The following is a 23,940-nucleotide window of genomic DNA, read 5'->3' on the forward strand; positions in this document are numbered from 1 at the left end:
CTCTCACGCGAAATTTGACGTTTGAGCGGTGTCGGCACCGCTCAAACGTCAAATTTCGCGATAGAGTAAGCAGGCCAGCATAAATTCGTGCAGTGGACCATTGCTCTGTGATACGAGCACAGCGCGAGGGTGTCGCATCATGCTACCGCAAGAGCAACGGCTATCTTTGATTGTTCGTATGGTGTATCATTTATCGTTAGAAGGGATTTTCTTCCATCCTTGGTTGTATCAACTCATAAACAAATAAATCTTTTTTTTTTCATGATTAACCTTCACATACCCGACCCCCGACAACTCATTTTAAAAAATGATGGCATTTCGTCAATTTTCATCCGATTTTTTTGAAGTTGCCCTTAATCGATCATAAATTCTTGCTAGTATATTACACTCAAGTGGTTATGTAATTCCGGAACCATTCCGGAGATATTCCGGATTGTACTGGGGTCAACGGGGGGGTTGGAAGTGTCTGTTTTTCCAAATGACTAAAAGTGATAATTTCGTGTGTTATTGTGCTTGAGAGGCCCCCGCGGTTCCTGTTTGAGGTATTCCGGAGCGGCCACATCAGTCAATTTTTTTGCCCCATTCTCATGAAGTCATGAAGTTTGATACGTCGCACGGCATGTTTTGATTACAAACCTGATATGTCCCTGATGTCACCCCCGTGGAACCTATGCTAGATGTTCCGGGGTGGCCATATTAGTTGATACAGACTTCAGGTTATCGTTTCTGAATCAGTCATTCGAAATCATGAAGTTTGATATGTCACACGACATGTTTTGGATGAAAACCAGAAGTGTCTCCAATGAGGCCCCTGCGGAACCTGTCACGGTGATTCGGATGGGGCAACTTATTCAAATCTGGTTATCGCAGTTGTGTTTTATTGTTCACAATAAAAATTCCACTGAAAATCGATGGTTCAATCAAAATAACACACGAAATAATCATTTTTAGCCATTTCGACAACCTCCCTGACCCCAGTACAATCCGGAATATCCCCGGAATGGGTCCGGATATTACATGGCCACTTGAGTTTTGTAAACTTGCACCAATTATGATCGAATGAGGGCGACTTCAAAATAATTGGATGAAAATTGACAAAATGCCAGCATTTTGAAAATGAGATGTTGGGGGTCGGGTACGTGAAGGTTAAACAGAGTTTGCTCCAGGAGGACAGAAATAGGGTTTAGTTCCTTAGTATAACTCTCGAAATGGTTTTGGTCTCTTACTCAGATTCTAATGTGAGGCGGCTTCAATCTAACGGAAGCAAATAGGGTATTGGTTCCCTTATTAAGCATGTGGCTCCCATTTTCATCCTACGAAATACAAGGGATTGAAGCGCTGTTTGTTTTGTTTCTTATTTTTGCATTTTTTGTTAGAAATGAGCACCCATGAAAACAAAAAGAACGGAATCAATCGGTGCCGTAATTACTTGTTTTCGAATAGGATGATTATGGGAGCGTGAGATTACTGATGGCACACATACCCTACATATGCATAGTAACGTATGTTCGTAGTGGGGATTTTAGCAAGTAAGCTATATTGATGTATGTTGGTGAGTTATTACGAAACAAAATTTTCCTATTGCTCTGTCTCAAGAGCAAACTTTTGTGTCTCTGATGTATTGTGGGTCGCTGAATCTGAGTCCGGGGTCAGATTTGCTCCAACACATCACAATTTTGAGTTATTCCTCTGTTTATAAGGCAAAATATCCGACTATGGGCTATTTTGGCTGCAAGCCATTAAGCATGGAAATATTTTTTTAAACAATCAAAAGGTTAATTGGTCAATGAATTAACTACATCGACTGTTTTCCTACTCTCCGCATCGACCAATGTGGCGCTAGCTTCTATGCGCGAAAAATCGCTAAAAGTAAGTCGAAAAAATATTGTATGGCGAATAGCATCTAAAGGCAAATTTATCGAAGTGGAATACATTATTCGAAAAAATATTTGGTAGTGGTTGTGCACAATGGTAACTACTATTAAGCCTACCAAATATTTTTTCAGTAAAAGCTTTCTATTTCATGTAATTCAAGTTTAGATGCTTTTCACAATACAGAATAAAATGGATTTACTCCTGCTGATCAACTGTGGGTGTGCGCCAAGCGGGTAGTCCATTAACATGTACACTAACAACTCATGTAAAACACGGTGTCTATGGTAGAAGAATATTATTAGAAAAAAAAAATCAGTATCCCGATAGCACATTTTGCTCTTAGCCTCAAATGAAAAAGGGGACCCTTTTTTTCGATTTTATTTTTTGCTAAAGACACTGTGAAAAGTTGCATGTAAGTATACTTACCATCATAAAATTGCAATTGAGCCTTCAGGAAAGGTCTCGTTGAAAGGTGGGCTAGCTGCACGGCTGCTAACAGTCTGCTTTAGTTTAAGGCAAGGGTTCGGGAATTTTAATTTTTTCGACTAAACTTCCTTTCTGGCCGTTTGTATATATTTTAATTTTTCTAACCTCAAAGTCAGTTACAATTGAAATATTGCAAAGAGGTGATAAAACAATTCATGTCTGCAAAATGTGTTATAGTTTGTGGCTCTCGCAGGTGAAAATAAACAAGACTAACTATAATACAAGCTTGTACATCCTTTATGAGCTTAAGGAGAAACTTCAGAGAATTCAAATTGGATCACTACTCACGTTTTCAAAAGCTCCAAACTCAAAAATTTGTAAACAAATGCGCTTGAATTGACTTTAAATTCTTGTTATTATCTCTTTTGTTGGTGTATTACATATTTTAGTGTGTTTAAGTGATACAATATAGATTTTTTAGCCGGGGCCCGTGGCGTAGTTGGTCACACGTTCGCTTCATATGCGGATGGTCATGGGTTTGATTCCCAGCCCCGGCACTTGCAATTTTTCGTCAGTTGCTTTTCCCCCGAGAGCAACTGACAGTGACCCTCTTCTGAGCCCCATGGCTCAACCGAACCCGGATACCTGGACATCGGCGAACTGCTACTCATAATGGACCCTCAATCGGACTGGAAAGGAACAACGGCCATCTATCATCATCCTTGTGCTCATCATTCTACTAGGTATAAAGTAGAAAAAGTGAAAGCAGCAGAAAAGCAACCAGTTCGATAAAGTAGAATAGAATCTAGGCGCTGTACAAATGTAAGTGCGGCTGTCAATTGAAATTGCTCACGTAGTGCCCCAGTGGACAATAGAGCTGTAAATTAGGTTAAGTGATTAAGAATAAAAAAAAAATATAGATTTTTTATCCTTTGTTCTTCTTTTTCTTAAATTCTATGATTTTTGTTGTCGTGTTTTACATGAAAGGGTTGTGTGTTTTGATACATTTGTTTATCAATGTTATTTTAATTTTATAACCTACTTACATACTACTTAAACCGAAATTTGAAAATCCTATGTCACCGATGCTCGGATGAGCGGGTGCTCCGAGCCAGCGGCGCTCAGTATGAATCCGTCGAAGGCTTCAGCGATACGATCGTATACTCTTCTGCACCCAGCGTCCCGGTGTAGATCGCTTGTTCTCGTGCCGAAGGGGGCATCTAGGATCATCCTCAGCTCTGTGCCACTTGCAGCTTTCTTTTGTGCATTTCTCCACACGCCCCCCACACCGGCATGACGTAGTCTATCATCGGGGCGATGATGGATTTGAACACGGCGATTTTGTTCCTCAGCGACAGACGGGACCTCCGACATATCAGAGGATACAAGGCCTTCAGGCAGGAGTCCGAGGGTTTTGTTCCTCCGTGTGCGAACGGTAAGTTCGGTGTTCGTCAAAGGTGATGCCGAGGTATTCGACTTCCTTTATCCATTCGACCGGGCAGCCGTTTACCCGAATGACACAGTCCGGAGGTAGGAGGAGTTTTGGTGAAGGCCGATACCGGAAAAGGATGGCCTGGCTCTTCGACTCGTTCACTTTTATTTTCCACACCGCGAGGTAGGCGACATACGCTGTAACTCCCCGTTGGAGTCTCGAGCGGTAGACTTTTGGTGTCCGTCCATTAGCCATAATCCCGCTGTCGTCAGCATACAGCTCCAGAGTACAGCCACCTGGTAGCTGAGGTACGTCGGAGGTGTAGACATTGAACAGGATTGGGCCCAAAATGCTTCCTTGTGAGACCCCCGCTGCTACTGCTTGGGTATCCGAGGTACCACCTGAGAGGTAGACTCGGAAGAATCTGTTGGCAAGGTAACCAGAGTTGCACTCTGTCACTGTTAATGGTAAGCAAATCACTGATTTTTATAGACCGACTGCGATCAAAGTCTGCGTGCGCTCTGTTTAGTCATCGTCCCTTTCCTTGTTCCATCGAAACTGGACTGACTGTGATGGGGTGTGGATATCACTGATAGGCCATCTTTAAAATTCGTTTAAAAATAGAAAATAAAGATTTACCAAGATGATATTTTCATAAGTGGTACAAAATAACATGTTTTGCATGTTGGTCATAAAAAAGTTTGAGTTTTGGCGAAAACCACTAAAATATTACATCAGTTGCAATGATTGTGATTTAGAGTGCGTCGTTGCCTGTCATTGTCGTTTTGATATTGAACGGTCTGGAGTGATAGTGACGATGGTGCAATATCAGTAGTCACCTGACAAGACTGATATTGCCCAACTCTGGAGGTAACACCTCACCATCTTCGTGAGGTAGTTCGGGAAGCCTGCTTGGACCATCTTGTGTATTAGGCCGTCGTGTCAGACGTTATCGAAGGCCTTTTCAACGTCTAGAAGAACGATGGCAGTGTTGTTGAACAGCATCTTGTTCCGGTGGATGGTATTTTCCACCCTAAGAAGCTGATGAACAGAGTAGTGGACCTTACGAAACCCGAATGGTTCTGGAGCGATTATGCCGTGTTCGTCGATGTACACCATGAACAGTTGGAGGATTAGCCGTTCAAAAACTTTGCTCACGGTCGACAGAAGAATGATTGGCCGGTAGCTGGCTGCCGCCGTTGGTTCCTTCTCCGGTTTTAGAATAGGGACGACTATCCCTATCTTCCACCTGGAAGGGAAGTATGCTACCTGGAGACACCTGGTAAACACATCGGCCAAGAAGCGGAATGCTTTTCCGGACAGTTTCATCAACGCTTTGTTGAAAATACCGTCAGCTCCGGGTGCCATATGCGCTTGTATTGGAAAAGGTGCCTCTTTTTGTAAGTGAGCAAAACCAGGATAAACAAGTGCGGCTTGGTTCGATGATTCGTTCGTCAGATTTGTGCCTCTAAAGTTTGTATGCAAAATTGCAATGGGATTTTTCGATGTTTCACCTTATTTGAAAAATGGAGGTGATATACGCACACTTTACACACGGTTCCTCGGAGATGAACCAGCCATCGGCTGAAAGTCTCGATAATAAAGATAATAATAATAATTTACACACGGTTAAATGAAAGCATGTACGCACAGGTACGCACATGGCATCCGCTTGTAACGAGGTTACAGTATTTTAATGTAATCTTTTATTACAAAATATATAGATGGCAATGAAACCCAAAATGATATTATTTCCGTGTAGGCTTACCCGCGTTCCATGTCTCTAATCCCATATAAGTTGCGATTCTACAGTAAAGGCCTGATCAAAACTAAAGATTTGCGTTCCTAAAAGGAAGTACACGAAAAACACCGAACATTTACGAGCTCGGGTATCGTCGGTCAAGGGCATAAGCCTATCATTCTGAACAATCCAGTCTCTTAAGTCTAAACCACCGAACAGTTAAGACACGATAGTGCGACATAGTGAAAAAAGTTATACTTTAATTGTATGAAGTTAGGCTTTGATTTGCTTGAACACTTTGTGAAATAGTGAGCGCGGATACAAAAATCTAAAAGTAGGTTTGTAATTGCCAATTATAAAAACGAAAATGGTGCTAAACTTTTAATTTACAATCAGGTTTGAAGAATCGTGCTTTTGACAAAATTGGAAGAAATCGATTGTAAATTCTCCCTTGGTAGTTATCAGGTAAATATGTTATACTGACGTGAACGAAGAGTAAAAATCTAATGCCCGAAATTATTCGCTTGAAGACTTTCCTTCAAGTGATTGGATGAGAGAATACTGGTGATTTCAGATTTCGGTGTTCGGGTCGAGTAGAATAGACGAATTTCGCCCCAAATCGTATTCGGAGTTGGCAGCACCCTCTTAGATTACAATGAAACTTTCTGGGTATGTACACCAAGACTAGATAAGCCACTTTGCATACTTAGTTTCTTCAAAATTTATCTGGAATGACTTTTGAAAAGGGCTAAACTTTTTTTATGGATTTTTTAAAAATGTTTTTAATCAAAAAATGACTACTCCTACAAAAAAGTATTGTATGGGTGATTATCACAAAATAAGTCAAATTTTAAGAAAAAAATACTGAAAAAAATCCAAAATGAGCCCTACACTGAAAAAAATCATTTCTAAAAATTCAAAGTTGATTTAAAAAAAAAACACCATTTTTGATTTTGATGAAATTTTGTCTCAAGATAGGTAATTATGTTCCCTACCATCCGTCCATACATCACAAGATGGGCACTTTTAAGGAAAAAAAGTTTTTCTAACAAAAACTTTTTCATGTCCAAATTATTATTTTTTCAATGTCTTTTTTTAAAAACAAACTAAACCAGTGAAGGTTATCTAGTAATCTCAAAATGCAATGAAACTTATTGTGTCATATGCGACAATGCAATGCACCCATATTCACGCAGCAGCACTCTAGAAGTACGAAACAATATACAATTAGAACACGCATTTCATACGTGCTGCTGTAATTCCTACCCAAACGTTTCTACCCCATGTTCTTACCTAATATTAGGTAAGGCTATTTATTAGATTCGAACTACCTAATCGAAAAAAAAACAAATCAAGAGTTGTACCTAAAGCAAATATGAATTTAGGCTCTGGGTAGGAAAACCTACAAAGGAAACCTATCCACCCTGTAGTTTGATATAGCTTTTCTTTTGATAGTTTGTTTCTGTTCGTTGGAGGTCGTGTGCTAAGGTTTCGGTCGTGGGTCAGCGGTCGCGATTTAGGACCTGCTCTGAGGTCTCGCAGCCGGGTCGGGATTCTTTGGTGAGACAACTCGCTTCCTTCGCGGCAAGAAATAGCTTGCCTGGCGCTTAAGCGGAGGTAGTATCAAATCAAATCAGGTAGTATCAAATCAAATTCAGCAGGCAAGCCTCGTTGGATAAATATACAACTCGTACTGTAAAAATCGTCATTTTGCAACTCGTTGCATACATAACTATTTTGCAATTTCTCATCGTAATAGGCTGTTTTACCTCACGCAAATCTGACAGGAAAAGGCCTAGTTTCCCACACCAAATTAACAGTGCTGTAATGGTTCATTACAGCACTGATTTGCGTTGCGTAATGAACCATTACAGCACTGTTTTCAGTTTTGGTCAACTTCTTGATGCTTTCTGGACGCAGTTTTGGAAAATTGTGACAACTGCACAGTATAACCTGTTATGATCAGATTTTCTTAAACATGGCTTTGAACATCAGTGTGCAGTTTGATGAAAAAGTTAGGGTAATTTATGAAATTGCAAAAAAAAAACGTTGTACGCAACTTGGTGCAGAACTCGATTTTCCAGCACTCGTCGTAATTATCCAACTCGGCAAGCCTCGTTGGATAAATGTACGACTCGTGCTGTAAAAATCGTCATTCTGCACCTTGTTGCATAAACTACTATTTTTTACACCGTTCATCGCTGCTTTGATCAGTTTTGTGAGCTTTTCGGAGAAGCCGTTCTCGTCCATGATTGTCCATAGGAAATCAGTACATATGCTAACCGAATGATTAGCTATGACTTTACTGTCAGTGTTACAAACAAATGAATGCTAATCGAATAAACAACTTGGTTTCTTGTTATTTCCAAGATCAAAGATTCTCCCCTCCCTCGATATAAACTTACAAGAAAGGATTCCTCTGCTAAATCCAATTATTCCCCGCTCCCCCAAACCATCCCCACTCTTTCAGGGATTAGAGAAACAATTTGCCAACAATTTCACCCCTTGATTGAATAGCACCGTTTTGCACTTCCTGTCAGCAAAACAACAAGCAATTATTAATTTGAATGATTGGTCATAACTTTCCCTTAGCACGAACACCGTCCGTTGTTGCCTCTGACGTACGCCAAACCAGAACAAGCGAGGCGGGAAAAAAAGCCACCCGAACGCAGAACAATAGCCAAGAATCACTTTCCCCAGGCAACCGGCGGCAAAGCCAAGCGCAAACTTGGGTGACCACCATCAAAATCAACTTCATCATATCGTTCGGTCTGAACCTGAGGGCGTCCTGTCTGTATCCCCCATCTCTACCCCCTGTGTCCAGTCAGACTGGTCGTCACCACAGCCCCATACCGGTCGAGTTGCCGGCTCCAGTCGGAGAAAATTATTCATACGAGCATCGTCGAGGCGATAAACTAATTATGTGTATACACACAAACAAAATCGGTGCCGGCCAACTCCAGGGAATACGGAAGGCGTTGCCAATTGGAGGCACCCTAGCTTTCCGAACTAATTGTTGCTAAGCTCCGGTACCGTCACCACATGCCGTTCGAATTAAGCGGTAGCTTAACATATTAATTTAGTGTTTTTGTTTCGCCGACCTTTGGTGGATAGTTGATTGCATGTTTCGGATGTTTAACAAAGTTAAAACAAACTGTTGTAATCGGAACGATGAAATTAGATTTAAACTGTTCGGGAAACAACGATGAAGGCAAGCTTTGACGTGTCAACTGAACGATTGAAATATGAGTCACAATTTCGATGGAATCGATGAATTGATTATCATTCCATCAATAATGGGATACTGCAAGCTAAAAACTCATAATAAAAACCACGAAATTCCTCAATAAAAAAAAACACAATTTGAATGATAATAGAGTCTGTTTACATGCTACGACCACAAGGTTGATATTGGAAAACCTGTGGTGTTTATTTCGATTGCATAATGGTATCCTTCAAATTGTTATGAAGCACATTGCACACTTACAATGCAATATCATGACCTTTTTCGTTTTGGTTTCGTTATTTATAAAAGCCCACATTAGTCCGGAATATTCAAATGTTTCGTAAACTTTAAATAATCATTTGGCATCTTTTTCTTCTTGGCTTAACGTCCCAATGGGGATAATGCTTGCTACTCTGCAAGTGTTTTATAGGTTATTCCACAGTTATCAACTAAGAGTTTCCTCTACCAATGACCTTTTTGCATGTGTATATTGCGTTGCAGGTTCGAAGGTACTCTATGCCCAGAGAAGTCAAGGAAATCTGCATCACGAAAAGTTTCTGGACCGACCAGGAGTCGAACCCGTCATTCTTAATATGATCGTGTTGAATTCACACGCCCTCACAACTGTAACTATATGGGCCTCAAATGTTTATTATTTAGTGAATAAGATCTTTAACAACTGAACGCATTAACTCATAACGGTTGAAGTATGCCACACTCATAAAAAGCGTCTGATTTCTTCTGGAGTATCCCAGTTTCATAAAAAAAAAAGTATTTGCAGTAAGCTGTACCAAAAAAATCAATGCTCGAGAAGTCAAGGTGCTCAATCTCAAAATATGCAGCATTTTGTAGAACATTTCCGTTTTCTCAAAAAGGTTTCGCCAGTTCGGTTTTTTTAACCTTCTTCGTGCACCTTGTTATGAATTTTAAGGAAAATTTGGTGGAAATTTAATTGCGTTCCCGGTGAAAATTTCTAGCGTATGCAGGAGTAGTCGTATTCAGGGAGCAAAACTCACTTAAAATTTAAGAACTTTTGCCATGACTATTGATGGAAATCCAAAAAGCTGTTCCAGGACGCATTGTTGGAAGGATTCCTCAAGGAAGTCCTGTATGGATTTGATTTGAAACTCATAGTAGAACCCCTGGAATAATTCTTCAAAGTAGCCCATTAGTTAATAAACTTCTGGAAGATTTCTATTAGAAAAAGTTTCTGTGATGGAGAAATCCCCCGAAAGAAGTTTCCAGGAGGAATTCCAGAAAGATTCCCTGCAGAAATGAAGAAGGAACTTCTTATTGAATCACTGAAGGAACTTCTGGATAAATCTTAGATGGAATTCGTGTAGTATTTACAGAAGCTGTTCCTGGGTAATCTTGGAAAAAAATGGAACCCCAGAAGGAATTCCGGGAGAAATCAGTGAACGAACTAATGAAGGAATTTTAAGAAGAGCTCCTAGAGGAAAAACAGAAAAAGGAATCTTCATAATAAGGAATCCCAAAAGAAACTTCTTGGAGAAGGAACTCCAAGAGAAATCCCAACAAAAAATTTAATCTTTGAAATAATCCTGAGGAATCCCAGAAGAAACTCCGTAAATTACCCTGGAATGAATTTTAAAACCTCATAATGGGGAATTTCTGAGGAAAGCCCGAGCAGGGGACTCCTGAAATAGTTTCAAAAGGAATACAATTCCTCTAGGAAGAAATTCCCGGATGAATGCTAGGAAGTATTCCTGGACTAATCATTAAAGAATTCCTGGAGAAATCCAGGAAGAACCTCCTGGAAAAAATTTGGATCAAATTCCTGGGGATACTCCGGAAGGAATTTCTGAAGGAATCTCGGAAGATAATCCTGGAGAAAATAGGAATTCCCCAAGAAAGAAATCCTTCTGGGATTTCTCAGGGAAATTTTTTATAATTTCCAATTTGTGAATTCCTCCCAGAGTACCTTTTCAGATTACTCCAAGAGTTCTTTCTGAGATTTCTTCAGTTCCTTCTGAAATTCTTCGAGCAGTTATTTCGTAGAATTTTCAAAAAGCTTCTGAGATATTTTTCGGATTCTGCTATTAGAGAGCTCTTTCTGTGGTCCCTCCAGATCAGAGTTTCTCATTGCTCATGTGCTCTCATGTGTACATAAATGTGACAGCGAGCCTCCTATCAAATTGTCTCCCAGCTCTTCAAAATCGCAGTGTGCTACGCTGCTAGGAGGTTCACGAAAATCTGGTGAGAGCGAGCTAGGCGCATAGCTTCCGGGGAGCTCGTCTCATGCGCTGCGTGAGCTGTTGGTATCTAAGGTGAAAAACATCTTCTTGGTAACGAAGAACCTCAACATCTTTTTTTCCGTACACAACTCAAGTGTCTGGTTCTAGGTCTGGTTGGTCTATGCGATACGACGAGGGACTCTCAATGCAAAGGTTAAGGTTCCGATTCTCGTTCGTTTAGGAAGTTTTTGTCTTGAAATTTTCTAATTGAATCAATGGTCCACTGCACGAATTTATGCTGGCCTGCTTACTCTCACAGAAAATTTGACGTTTGAGCGGTGCCGACACCTCTCAAACGTCAAATTTCGTGTGAGAGTAAGCAGGCCAGTATAAATTCGTGCATTAATCCATGTATAGGGCACTGCACTGTTTTGATTTTGTATGGGATTTTGACGTTTCGTGGCCTTGTTGTTTACAAAATTTCTGTAAGAGTGAAAGAGAAGGAGATAATTTCATGCACTGCCCTATAAGACGAACGAACCCATGGCCATCTGCTTATGAAACAAACGTGTGATCACTTGGTTTCTGAAAAATTTGTATAATCTGTATCATTTTCAAAAATCTGTAATATTTTTATACAGAATTCTGTATGAAGAACTGCGAGAAAATTTGCATGATTACAGAAAAATCTGTATATGTGGCATCACTGATTGCTTTTCTGTCAAGTATTGATAAACTTTCACACAAAACAGGCGCGAAATAGACTGCACCTCATTTCTGCGAGCCTGATCGATTTGAACAAAGTGGGCGAAGTATCGGAACATAAGTTGACAAAGGTGTCTATGCTGCAGGCCCTTAAGGATAAAACGGGATATTGTTAATTCCTAAGAAGAAGGCACAAAGAATGTGTCTGAAACGTCGGATGAAAGCATACTTTACCTTACCGGTCAGGCTAAGGCCGGGGTGGCCTCTGCTGTACATAGTAGCCGCCTCCATTCCACTCGGTCCATGGCTGTTTGTCTCCAGTTCCGCACTCTGCGTAGGGTCCGCAGATCGTCCTCCACTTGGTCGACCCACCTAGCTCGCTGCGCTCCACGTCTTCTTGTACCGGTCGGATAACTCTCGAGAACCATTTTAGTCGGGTTGCTATCCGACATCCTGATGACGTGACCCGCCCACCGTAGCCTCCCGATTTTCGCGGTATGGACGATGGTTGGTTCTCTTAGCAGCTGATGCAGCTCGTGGTTCATTCGCCTTCTCCAAGTCCCGTCTTCCATCTGCACTCCAGCGTAGATGGAACGCAACACCTTCCGTTCGAAAACTCCAAGGGCGCGTTGGTCCTCTGTACGTAGGGTCCATGTTTCGTGCCCATAGAGGACGACCGGTCTAATCAACGTTTTGTAGATAGTTAACTTCGTGTTACGGCGAACTTTATTCGATCGTAGAGTTCTGCGGAGTCCAAAGTAGGCACAATTTCCTGCCACAATGCGCCTCTGAATTTCTCTGCTGGTGTCGTTGTCGTCGGTCACCAGTGAGCCCAAGTACACGAATTCTTCAACCGCCTCGATTTCATCACCGTCGATATGAATTCGGGGTGGCGGGCGCGGTGATTCCTCCCTAGAGCCCTTTGCCATCATGTACTTTGTCTTCGCCATATTAATGACTAATCCGATTCGCCTGGCTTCACTCTTTAGTCGGATGTACGTTTCCGCCATCGTCTCAAATTTACGAGCAATAATATCAATATCATCGGCGAAACCAAGCAGCTGAACGGACTTCGTGAAAATCGTCCCACTCGTGTTTATCCCCGCTCTTCTTATTACACCCTCCAAAGCAATGTTGAACAGCAAGCACGAAAGACCATCACCTTGCCGTAACCCTCTGCGAGATTCGAAGGGACTCGAGAGTGTCCCTGATACTCGAACTACGCACATCACTCGATCCATCGTCGCCTTGATCAACCGTATCCGTTTATCCGGGAATCCGTATTCGTGCATAATCTGCCATAGCTGTTCTCGATCGATTGTATCATACGCCGATTTGAAATCGATGAACAAGTGATGTGTGGGCACGTTGTATTCGCGGCATTTCTGCAACACCTGGCGGATGGCGAACATCTGGTCCGTTGTAGCGCGTTCACCCATAAATCCAGCCTGATATTGCCCCACGAACTCTCTTGCAATCGGTGATAGACGGCGGCATAAAATTTGAGAGAGTATCTTGTAGGCAGCGCTCAGTAGTGTGATCGCGCGGTAGTTCCCGCAATCCAACTTGTCGCCCTTTTTGTAGATGGGACACACGATACCTTCCATCCATTCCTCTGGTAATACTTCCTCCTCCCAAATATTGGTAATGACCCAGTGTAGTGCTCTCACCAGTGCTTCTCCATCGTATTTTAGAAGCTCGCTTGGTAGTTGATCTGCTCCAGCGGATTTGTTGTTTTTCAACCGGCCAACCTCCTCCTCAATCTCTTGAAGGTCAGGGGCCGGAAGTCTTTCGTCCTGTGCACACACTCCTAGATCTGTTACCACGCCACCTTCGGTACTTGCAACGTCACCATTGAGGTGCTCATCGTAATGCTGCCGCCACCTCTCGACCACCTCACGCTCGCTCGTGAGAATATTCCCGTGATTATCTCGGCACATGTCGGCTTGTGGCACAAAACCTCTGCGCGAGCGGTTCAGCTTCTCGTAGAACTTTCGTGTGTCCTTAGCGCGGTACAGCTCTTCCATCGCTTCGCGAGCTCGTTCTTCCTGCTGGCGCTTCTTCATCCGGAAGACTGAGTTCTGCCTGTTCCGCGCCTGTTTGTAACGTGCCTCATTCGCTCTCGTACGGTGTTGCAGCATTCTCGCCCATGCTGCATTCTTCTCGTTTTTCAACTGTTCACATTCGCCGTCGTACCAGTCGTTTCTGTGATTCGGAGTCGCGAAGCCTAGTGCTGTAGCCGAGGTACTACCTATGGCGGATCGGATGTCCCTCCAGCCATCTTCAAGTGTAGCTGCGCCAAGCTGGTCTTCCGTTGGTAGGGCCACTGCTAACGGATGAAAGCATAAGAATCCGTTTATAATTGCAACAGACTGGAAGCCATTATGCCGAATCAACATATCACAGTCTTATCTCTAGGAAATGTTACAGCTTTATCCAAAACTTGACCGTGCGGCAAATCTTCCAAAAACTAATGTCAGGTCCCGCACCACCTATTCATCGACTTCAAGGCGGCGTACGATGGTATCCACCACACGGACGATCTGTCTAGCTTGCCAGAATCTCGCCGAGAACTGCGACAACGTGATTTTCATGCTTGCTGTACAATATCGCCCTAGAAGGGGTCATGCAACGGGCCGGGTCCAACAGCTGGAAACGATTCTCACAAAATCCATTTGGATCGGCTGCAGAACTGTACAGTGTACACCCACCTGATTCAGGTTCAGAATGTGAAGCAGTAAAAATCGGACTGATGGCGTACATGCCAAAAACAAAGGCGGAGCCGCGAACGACAGGCTAAGCCTCGGCAACCGTTTTACGATAGACGGGGACACTTTCGAGGTGTGGAAAACTTCGACTATCTCGGATCCTTATTGACGGCAGAAAACAACGTTAGCCGTGAAATACGAAGGCGCATCACAAGGACCATCATCAGTGGGCATACTACCCAAGTAGCCACGGTGCTGAAGCCTTATTGCATGCAGAATGCAGATATACGGTGCATTTAGAGCAATCATTACTTTGCATGAGCACTTAAGGTTGATTTAAAGTGGAAATGGCAATTATGCGACTGATTAAAGATTATACCAGTATAAACGTAGTTTGATTCTATAATTGTCCAATTCCACTTTAAATCAATCTTAAGTTTGCATGTAAAGTAATGATTGCTCTAAATACACCCTATATCAGCATGCAATAAGGCTTCAACACCGTGGTTACTTGGGTATGGTCTCCACAAGAACCTGCGGTCGAAAAAAATTCCCTCTCGCACCAAATTTACCATGCTCAAAACGCTGATAAGATCGGTGGTTCTCTACGGGCACGAGACCTGGACTATGCTCGAGGAGGACATGCAAGCACTCGAAGTGTTCGAGCGTCGGATGCTTAGGATCATCTTTGGCAAGAACGGTGTATGGCTGCGAAGAATAAACCACTGTACTCTACGGTGAACTTAACGTACAAAAGGTCGCAAACACTGGAAGGATACTATGGGCAGGGCATGTTGTGGGAATACCAGACAATGACCCTGCAAAGCTGTTGTTCGTAAGTGATCCGGATGCTACAAGAAGATCTGCAGGGTAGCGTGCAAGATGGAAGAACCAGGTACTGAACAATCTGGCAAATCTGGGTGCTGCTACGCATAAACTTCAATTTGAATAAGGGTCGTGAGTTCAAATCTCACCTGAGCTGTGGATTTTTTCCCAATTTAAACAATAATTCACCCATCTGTACATATGTACGTTGAGTTATTTGAAATTCATAATTGACCACGCGGATTGATATTACCGAAAATTTGCACTTTGAGTGAGTCGTTGAATTTTTGCTGATATCTCAGTTAAATTGTGATTGCCGAGCACTCAGCTGTGCGAATCTCGGCAAAAGAATAAAAATTAGCCGAGCTCAACTGAGTGTGTAGGTTAGGTAGATCTACTACATAGTTTATTTTCAATTATCACAAAATGCGCGAGTCATGAATCACGTGCTGACAGCAAATGCAAGTATGTAACAAATGACGACAATGTTTAGTCAATCTTGAAGGATTATTCTTTTTCAGTGCATCGCCACGTTGTATCATACGCTCGCTGCTTGATTTGTGCTGATTTATAAACGCTTTCAATTACCACAATCTCACTCCAGGCATGCCTGCACAATCTCACAATCACCGTTGGGGTCGTTGAGGTTGGGGTTATGGTGGATTGAACTCTATCAAACGAACGGCGCACGCTTATTTGACCCAGACGGAGGAAATTCGCCGATAGTGGATTTATAGCGTGCTGGATTGCACCAAATTAAATAATTGTTGGCACGAACCGTCTGCGGTCGAATATCCTTTTGATCCCCGCCAACGATCGAAAGAGCACGATAATTTTACGGTCGGTTGTTTAGATGAACGGTTTCGTGATGGGAGCGAATTATGAATGAATCTGTTTTTATTGCCGCTTTAGTAGAATGCACTGACCTTTGATATTGCTTTACTGATATAGACAGACGAAACGGAAGGTACCGACATTTAAATATGCAACGCCTTATCGCAGAAGAAGAACTATTTCTTAACTAACAACATTTTCTTTATTTTCAGGCTATTACTTGATATCCCGTTTCAGGTAAGTAGAACGAAGTTTCATGATCAATATTGAAGAGTAGTAAAAAAATAATCACGTGCCCTTGACACCGATCCTGGTGCTACCGGCTGTTATGGAAGATCGCTGGATCATTGCCATTTTGTTGCGAGATTTAATTTGAGTCGTTTGCTTTTTCTTATTTGTTGGGATATCTTCACGGTTCGGTGACAAAACGTCGAAAGGCAAAACGTCGAATGCCAAAACTGGAAAATGGGTTTCCTTTAAAAGAATAAAGAACTCACTATTTGTTTAGATTACTCTTTTTCGACGTTCTGACATTCAACGTTTTATCCCTAAGACCAAATACAGACTATTACTATCAATTTAATATTACTAAAACACCCATCTTTACATATGCACTAGAGCAATTATCCCAAGTGATAGACCAGGAATCACCATAACTTTAATCAACGCAGACCCTTGTCTTCGTCCTACTAATCGACTTTTTGTCGCCTGTAGCCCTGAATGGCTTTTGACTGGCGTTGTATAGAAACCTCCAACCACTTTCCACAGTCTTTCGCAAACCGTTGACATTTTTCAATTACCTCACTATCATCCGTAGTAGTAGTAGGCATCCGTATGGCAGACACCCTTCCATTATCAAACGAACCTGTCTATATGTATGTCGCATGAGGCAACCCAGCATAGATATGCAGATGACAGCGAAGCCAGAAGGGATATCGTCGCCGTCATCGTCGAGACCGGGTGCCGTTTCGGGACTGATGATGAAAAATGATGCACCCCCGATGGCTAAGTGCAGTTTTCATCGCGCAATACTGGCATAAATTTATTTTGCAAATCCGTCCTACGAAATATTAGCTGATAGTTCATTAAAAGTTCAGTAATATTAAGTTCAATTAAGGGGCATCAGGTATGTATCAGAATGCCGGCTCCAGAGGCACGTTACCCTAATTTGGGACATTTGTGCCATCGCCATACATATGAGCCTATTTTATCATTTATCTGAGGAAGAATGGGACAAGGGATAAGAATAAGTAAAGGAAAAAGTGATGAAATAGGAAGGGGTATCCTAGAAGAGGGAATGATCGCATAAGCGTAAGGAGAGCTCATAGCCCATACCACAACGGGTTTAATCAGTGCCCTGAAAAGGACACTGTAAAACGCATAAGCGTAAAGAGAGCCTATAGCTCATTGGAGGTAGCTTATGACGTCATGCGGCTTTCAATTTGACATTAAAAGGCACGTCATCGAAAGCATCCTCTATATTCAAGCAAAAACTACGTTTGAGCGAGTACTTTCTTGAAAACGTATACAACTTTGTGTTAAAGAGTCACTGTGGACATCCCAAATTGGGAGGCATGTGAGTTCACATGGATAGGCATGTCAACCAGACGAACATCACAGATGTGATAATCAACAATGCGTTTCAATCATTTTAGAAAGAACGAGGTAACCAGGAACTCATTCCTTCTTTATACAACGCACGCACCCTTTCGGGGTAAAACTATGGAGTAATTTCACGTCATAAAAATACACAATAGAAAACTACAAGAGTTAAAAACATGTTTGGAATACTCAAATCCCTTTGGAGAAAAATAGGACAAACCCCCATTTGCTCCTGAAGATTCGAAGTAAGCAGAGCTTTTTAGGGCCCACTAAGTCGATGATATAGCTATAATTCTCGGGCGGAAGCTACAGATTCGTAACTATACAAAATAATGGTTTATCCGAAGATATTTTGAAATTGAACAGATTGGAGTTCCATTCAGGAATACCTCTTGCGATCCGCACAGACCGCAGAGGACTAGCTTCTTTCAAAGCAATAGTTGTGGTAGTTTCAACTTTTCAGGCTTTCATAAAAATAAAGCATTCATTTATACCTTTGCCGAGAGACGAACCAGCCAAGGGCTGAAAGCCTCTTAAATAAAGACAAATCAATCAATACCTTTGCCGGTCAGACTAAGCCCTGAGTGTTCTCTGCTGCGCGTAGGAGTTGTCTCCTTCCGATTCGGTCATGACTGTGCTGCGTCTCCAGTGACGCACTCTGCGTAGAGGCCGCAGATCGTCCTCCACTTGATAGATGTATCTTTTTCGCTGCGTACCACATTATCTTGTACCATTCATACATTATCCTCGTGCAGTGATCCAAAATGTACTATCAAAAACTGTAGTTTGCATGATAATCGTGGGTGTATGGTCTTGACTATCATGCAACAAAAACATTCATGTATGACCAGATGAAATATTCATGGGTGACTGTGACATTTTTTTAATCACGGCAAAAAATGTAGTGGATTTTCAAATTGAGTGGACTAATGAAATACCAGTGGTTCCGAAAACTGCGAACGGGACATGCGTATAACTTAGGAACCGAAAGTGTGAAAATTTTTCGGATTGTGCGTTCCGAGGGTCATAACCACCAATGGAACAGTGGAACAAAAGTCAGTAGCTCCCAACTGATAGTTACGGCCCACGTCTAACAAATCAAAAAGTCTCATGCCATACGGATATTTTCAGACCTGGCTAACTGAGTTGATGTTGAAACCCGATATCCTAGGTCATTTTGGAATTAAATATGGCGCTTGGGGTTTCTGGGACAATATAGGGACACTACTGAGGGTTTCCGCCATCCTCAAAAACGCCTTTGTAACGACTTTGAAATCAAATCCGCTGAAAATGCTCTGAAGCTTCTTGGAATGCCTCCAAAATCCTCCTAAAACCCTCCGAAACCCCAGGAAACGCAATGTAACGCCTCCTTAACGTTTCTGAAATCCGCCGAAAGTGCTCTGAAGCTCTTTGGAATGCCTCCAAAATTCCCCTAATACCCCCAGAAACCCCATGTAACGCACCTCAGACCCTCCGAAACCCCAGAAAACGCCATGTAACGCCTCTGTAACGTTTCTGAAATCTGCCAAAAATGCTCTGAAGCTTCTTGGAATGCCTCCAAAATCCCCCTAGTACCCCCAGAAACCCTATGTAACGCACCTCAGACCCTCCGAAACCCCAGAAAACGCCATGTAACGCCTCTGTAACGTTTCTGAAATCCGCCGAAAATGCTCTGAAGCTCTTTGGAATGCCTCCAAAATCCCCCTAATACCCCCAGAAACCCCATGTAACGCACCTCAGACCCTCCGAAACCCCAGAAAACGCCATGTAACGCCTTCGTAACGTTTCTGAAATCTGCCAAAAATGCTCTGAAGCTTCTTGGAATGCCTCCAAAATCCCCCTAGTACCCCCAGAAACCTCATGTAACGCATCTCAGACCCTCCGAAACCCCAGAAAACGCCATGTAACGCCTCTGTAACGTTTCTGAAATCCGCTGAGAATGCTCTGAAGCTTCTTGGCATGCCTCTGAAATCCCCCTTAAACCCCCTCAGACCCCAAGTAACGCCCTTGACACCCTCTAGCACGAGTTATCCGCATTTTTCTTTCGCAATTTTCGGAACCACTGGAACTCCAACTCTACATTTCAAAACTGTCATTTCGTACTCCCATCATCTTGATTTGTGTTACAATCATGGTGCCAAATGCTACATTCATGGTAGACGACATTGATGCATCGACGGCAGCATGAATGTAGTGTGTGACGGTAGTATGCAACATTAGTCATGACGGTAAAGGCGTCCCGCTATCTGCACTCCGCCATAGATGGTACACGGTATCCGTTCGGAAACTCCAAGGGCACGTTGGCCCACTGCACGCAATGTCCATGCTTCGTGCCCATAGAGGACTACCGGTCTAACCATCGTTTTATAGATGGTTAGTTTCGTGCGACGGCAAACTTTGTTCAATCGTAGAGTTCTGCGGAGTGCCAAGTAAGCTCGATTTCCTGCTATACAATTCATCTCTGAACTTCTTTTCGAAGAGCCCTTTGCCATCATGTGCTTTGTCTTCCGCACATTAATGACTAATCCGGTTCTCCTGGTTTCAACCTCTGGTTGGATGTATGTATGTTTCCGCCATTGTCTTAAACATGCGAGCTACAACAATATCTTCGAAAAAATCTAGCAACTGAACGAACTTCGTGAAATTCGTACAACTCGTGATTATCTCTGCTATCCTTATTTTAACCTTCAAAGCCATGTTAAACGAACAGGACAAATACCATCACCTTACTGCAACCCTCTGTGAGATATTTAATAAGGGACTCGACGAGAGTGTCCCTGATACTCGAACTACGCGTCAGTTTATCCGGGAATCCAAATTCGTGCATAATCTGCCATAGTTGATCTCGATCGATTGTATTATACGCCAATTGAAAATCGACGAACAGATGATATGTGAGTAAGTTCGTACATCTAGACCGCAGTAGCGCGTTCATCCATGAATGCAGCCTGATATTGCTCCACGAAATCTCTTGCAATCGGTGATAGACGGCGGCATAAAATATGAGAGAGTATCTTGTAGGAAGTGTACAATAATGTGATCGTGCGGTAGGTCCCGTAATCCAACTTGTTACCCTTTTTGTAGCTGGAACCCAAGATACTTTCCATCCACACCTCCGGTTATACCTTTACTTCCCAAATCTTGGTAATAATCCAATGCATTATAGTGCTCTCAATCGTATAGTGTATCTCCACCTTATTTTTGGAGTTCGCTTGGTAGTTGATCTGCTCTAGTGGCTTTGTTGTTTTCAACCGGCCGACCTCCTCCTCCTCCTTCTTTTGGAAGTCAAAGGCTCGAAGTTTTTTTGTTCTCCTAAATTAGTTACCAAGCCACCTTCGGTGATTGCAACGTCGCCATTGAGGTGCTCATCGTAATGCTGCCACCACCTCTCGACAACCTCACACTCGCTCGTGAGAAGATTCCCGAGATTGTCTCGGCACATATCGGCTTGTGGTACAAAGCCTTTGCACGAGCGGTTCAGCTTCTCGTAGAACATCTGTGAGTCCTTAGTGCGGTACAGCTTTTCCGTTCAATCTCGTTCTTCCTGCTGGCGCTTCTTTCTCCGGAAGACTGTGTTCTGCCTGTTCCGCGCCTGTCTATAACGTGCTTCATTCGCCCTCGTACGGTGATGCAACATTCTCGTCCACGCTGCATTCTTCTCGTTTTTCAATTGTTCACATTCGTCTTCGTACCAGTCGTTTCTGTGATTCGGAGTCGCAAAGCCTAGTGCTGCAGCCGAGTTACTACCTATGGCGGATCGGATGCCCCTCCAACCATCTTCAAGTATAGTTGCGCCAAGCTGCTCTTTCGTTGGTAGGGCCACTGCTAACTGCTGCGCGTAGTCTTGAGTCATTTCTACGTTACGCAGCTGCTCGATGTTGAGCCGCGGCGTTCGACTTCGACGTGGGGTAACTGTCGAAAGTTTTGAACGCATGCATACAGCGATTGGGTAGTAATCCGAATCTATATTCCAGAGACGAATGCCCCAGAGGTAAAGTCTCTCTAAACAAAAAAAAAAATCTATATTCGCACTGCGGTATGTGCGGACATTGGTTATATCCGAGAAGAATTTATTCAGCATGCTCTTGCTGAATAGCCGTGCGCTTATCACAATAACAATAAGGGTCGATTTCTTCACCTCGGCTTAACCAGTAAGCCAGGCTTACCCATATAGTTAAACCTGGTTTAACGCTTAAGCCAGAGTGAAGAATTTAGCCCTAAGCCCTTTGGAATGGGAGGTAGAAACTTTTAAAATCCAGAGCTGGGAGAAATTGTCGGAAAAATTACTAATAAAATCAATGGTTAATTGAATAATCTTGAAAATTTGGATCTTGCAATCTTGAAAAGATGGTTGTGGTTTAAAAACACTCTATAACTCACAAAATATTCCAGCAAAATCAACATTTCAACAATCTTTGTGCAATCCACGAAAGGATCCTGACTCGAGCGGAAGACACTTATTAAATTTTAACGCTCCTGATATCCTTCGCTATGATTGTCAGCTACTGTCTCGTCCTTTTCACTTTTTGCGCTTCCCGTCTTGCCAAATACTACGAATCAGATGTCATCACGTGCATAAGGGATAGACCGAACGTACGACCGACCGACCGACCACCGGCTGTTCGGGCTCGTTTGGAAGTTGACCATCAATGTTAACTTCTTTTCCCGATCAGCCTAGATAGCTGTGTAGTGTCGGTAGCGGTTGTCTCAATTGGCTAAGAATAACACTACGGACCGCCTGATCCAGTGGTAAGAGTCCACTAAACAGGTGACCCCTAATTCATGGTGTTATGCGGCTTTATGCTTACCGTGCCAAAGAATGAATGGTTAGGGGGGCCTAATAAAAACCTAACCACAAACGGAGCCTGTGGAGAATTAGGGCGTCCTCCACAGTATTACGCCCTTACTGCGCTAACCGGAGCAATGGTGCAGTGGACCTTGCGTTTCTCCGAGATAATCAGTTGCGCTTCTTAAGTCTCAAATTTGAGGCTAAATAAGGGCGGGGTTATTCAAATGTTGATAATTAGCTTACGTTACTGCCTATATGGTTTCGCTAAATGCGTTTTCGCCATTGGCGTTTTTCAATTGACACCAATTTGGTTCGTCGTTGATGTTTCCTTTTTGTGCTGTGATTGTGAAGAGTGTAATCCTGTCTAGTTTGGGTAGTGGCTACGGCAAGGAAACCTCAGATCAATTTTCAGCGTAAAAAGCGTATGTAGCCCAAGTGGATCTACTTCAAAAAGTTCATTTTTGTAGGCTAACTTCTGTACATATAGGTTACCTTGTGAACCCAGCTTTGCTTTTTTCATTATAGATGAACTGTCGTGCCTCGAGCATGCTATATTTTAGAATAACGTTAACAGTATGCTTCAACCTTTCCTTGTGGATGCCTTCAAGCAAGCTCTTGTTTTCAGCATCTTTTCGCTGATATTTGGCATCTGAAGTAGCTCAAACATTGATTTGAGATGCTTCAGTTTGATGGAATACTTAGGTAGTACAGTTTGTTCATGGTTAACTTAACATAGAATTGCACCTAACCCAACTCTGCATGAGCAGAATTTGTCATGAGTTGACTGATTGGCCTGTGTCAGATGAGGACCCTCTATTTGACCTTTTTGCACTTTGGAGTGTTCCTTCGCAAACTTTGCGTATTCAGGCGTCCATGCTCAACAAGCTAGGGTACCTGTAATAATTGGTTGCGATCGCATTTTATGGATAACTCGCTTCCATTGCTACTCCAAAAGAGTTTCATTATGGTCTTGTTATTACAACGCCCTTCATTGTGGTATACCATAGCTACTGCTTTGAAAGAAGCTTGTCCTCTGCGGTCTGTGCGGACCGCAAGAGGTATTCCTAAATGGAACTCGGACCTGTTCAAGTTCTTAATATCTTCGGATAAACCAGTCTTTTGTATAGCTACGAATCTTTAGCTTCTACCCCGAGGATTGTAGCTATAGAATCGATTTAGTGGGCACTAAAAAGCTCTGCTTACTTCAAATCTCCTGGAGCAAATGGGGCTTTGTCCTATTTTTCTCCAGAGGGATTTGAGTTTTTCAAACATGTTTTGAACTCTTATAGTTTTCTATTGGGTATTTTCATGGCGTGAAATTACTCTGTAGTTTTATCCCGAAAGGGTGCGTGCGTTGTAAAAAGAAGGAATAAGTTCCAGATTTATCTGGTTACGTCGTTCTTTCTGAAATGCTCGAAACGCATTGTCGATTATCACATCTGTGATGTTCGTCTGGCTAACAAGCCTGTTCATGTGAACTCACATGTCTCCCAATTTGGGATGTCCACAGTGACTCTTTTACACAAAGTTGTATACGTTTTCAAGAAAGTGCTCGCTAAAACGTAGTTTTTGCTTGGGTGAT

The 23,940-nt window shown here is 42.6% G+C and overlaps 1 protein-coding gene across 2 annotated transcripts in view; it reads left to right on the top strand.

Annotated features, from left to right (window-relative positions):
- LOC109431349 (basement membrane-specific heparan sulfate proteoglycan core protein) overlaps window positions 1–23,940 on the top strand; it is a 189,586-nt gene that overhangs the window by 14,599 nt on the left and 151,047 nt on the right. For both annotated transcript variants that reach the window (XM_062845623.1, XM_062845622.1), the window contains exon 2: window positions 16,180–16,204. The gene's annotated coding sequence lies outside the window, so the exon portion shown is untranslated. The remainder of the gene's footprint in view (window positions 1–16,179; window positions 16,205–23,940) is intronic.

This window comes from Aedes albopictus, chromosome 1, assembly GCF_035046485.1.
Source record: "Aedes albopictus strain Foshan chromosome 1, AalbF5, whole genome shotgun sequence".
NCBI lineage: Eukaryota > Metazoa > Arthropoda > Insecta > Diptera > Culicidae > Aedes > Aedes albopictus.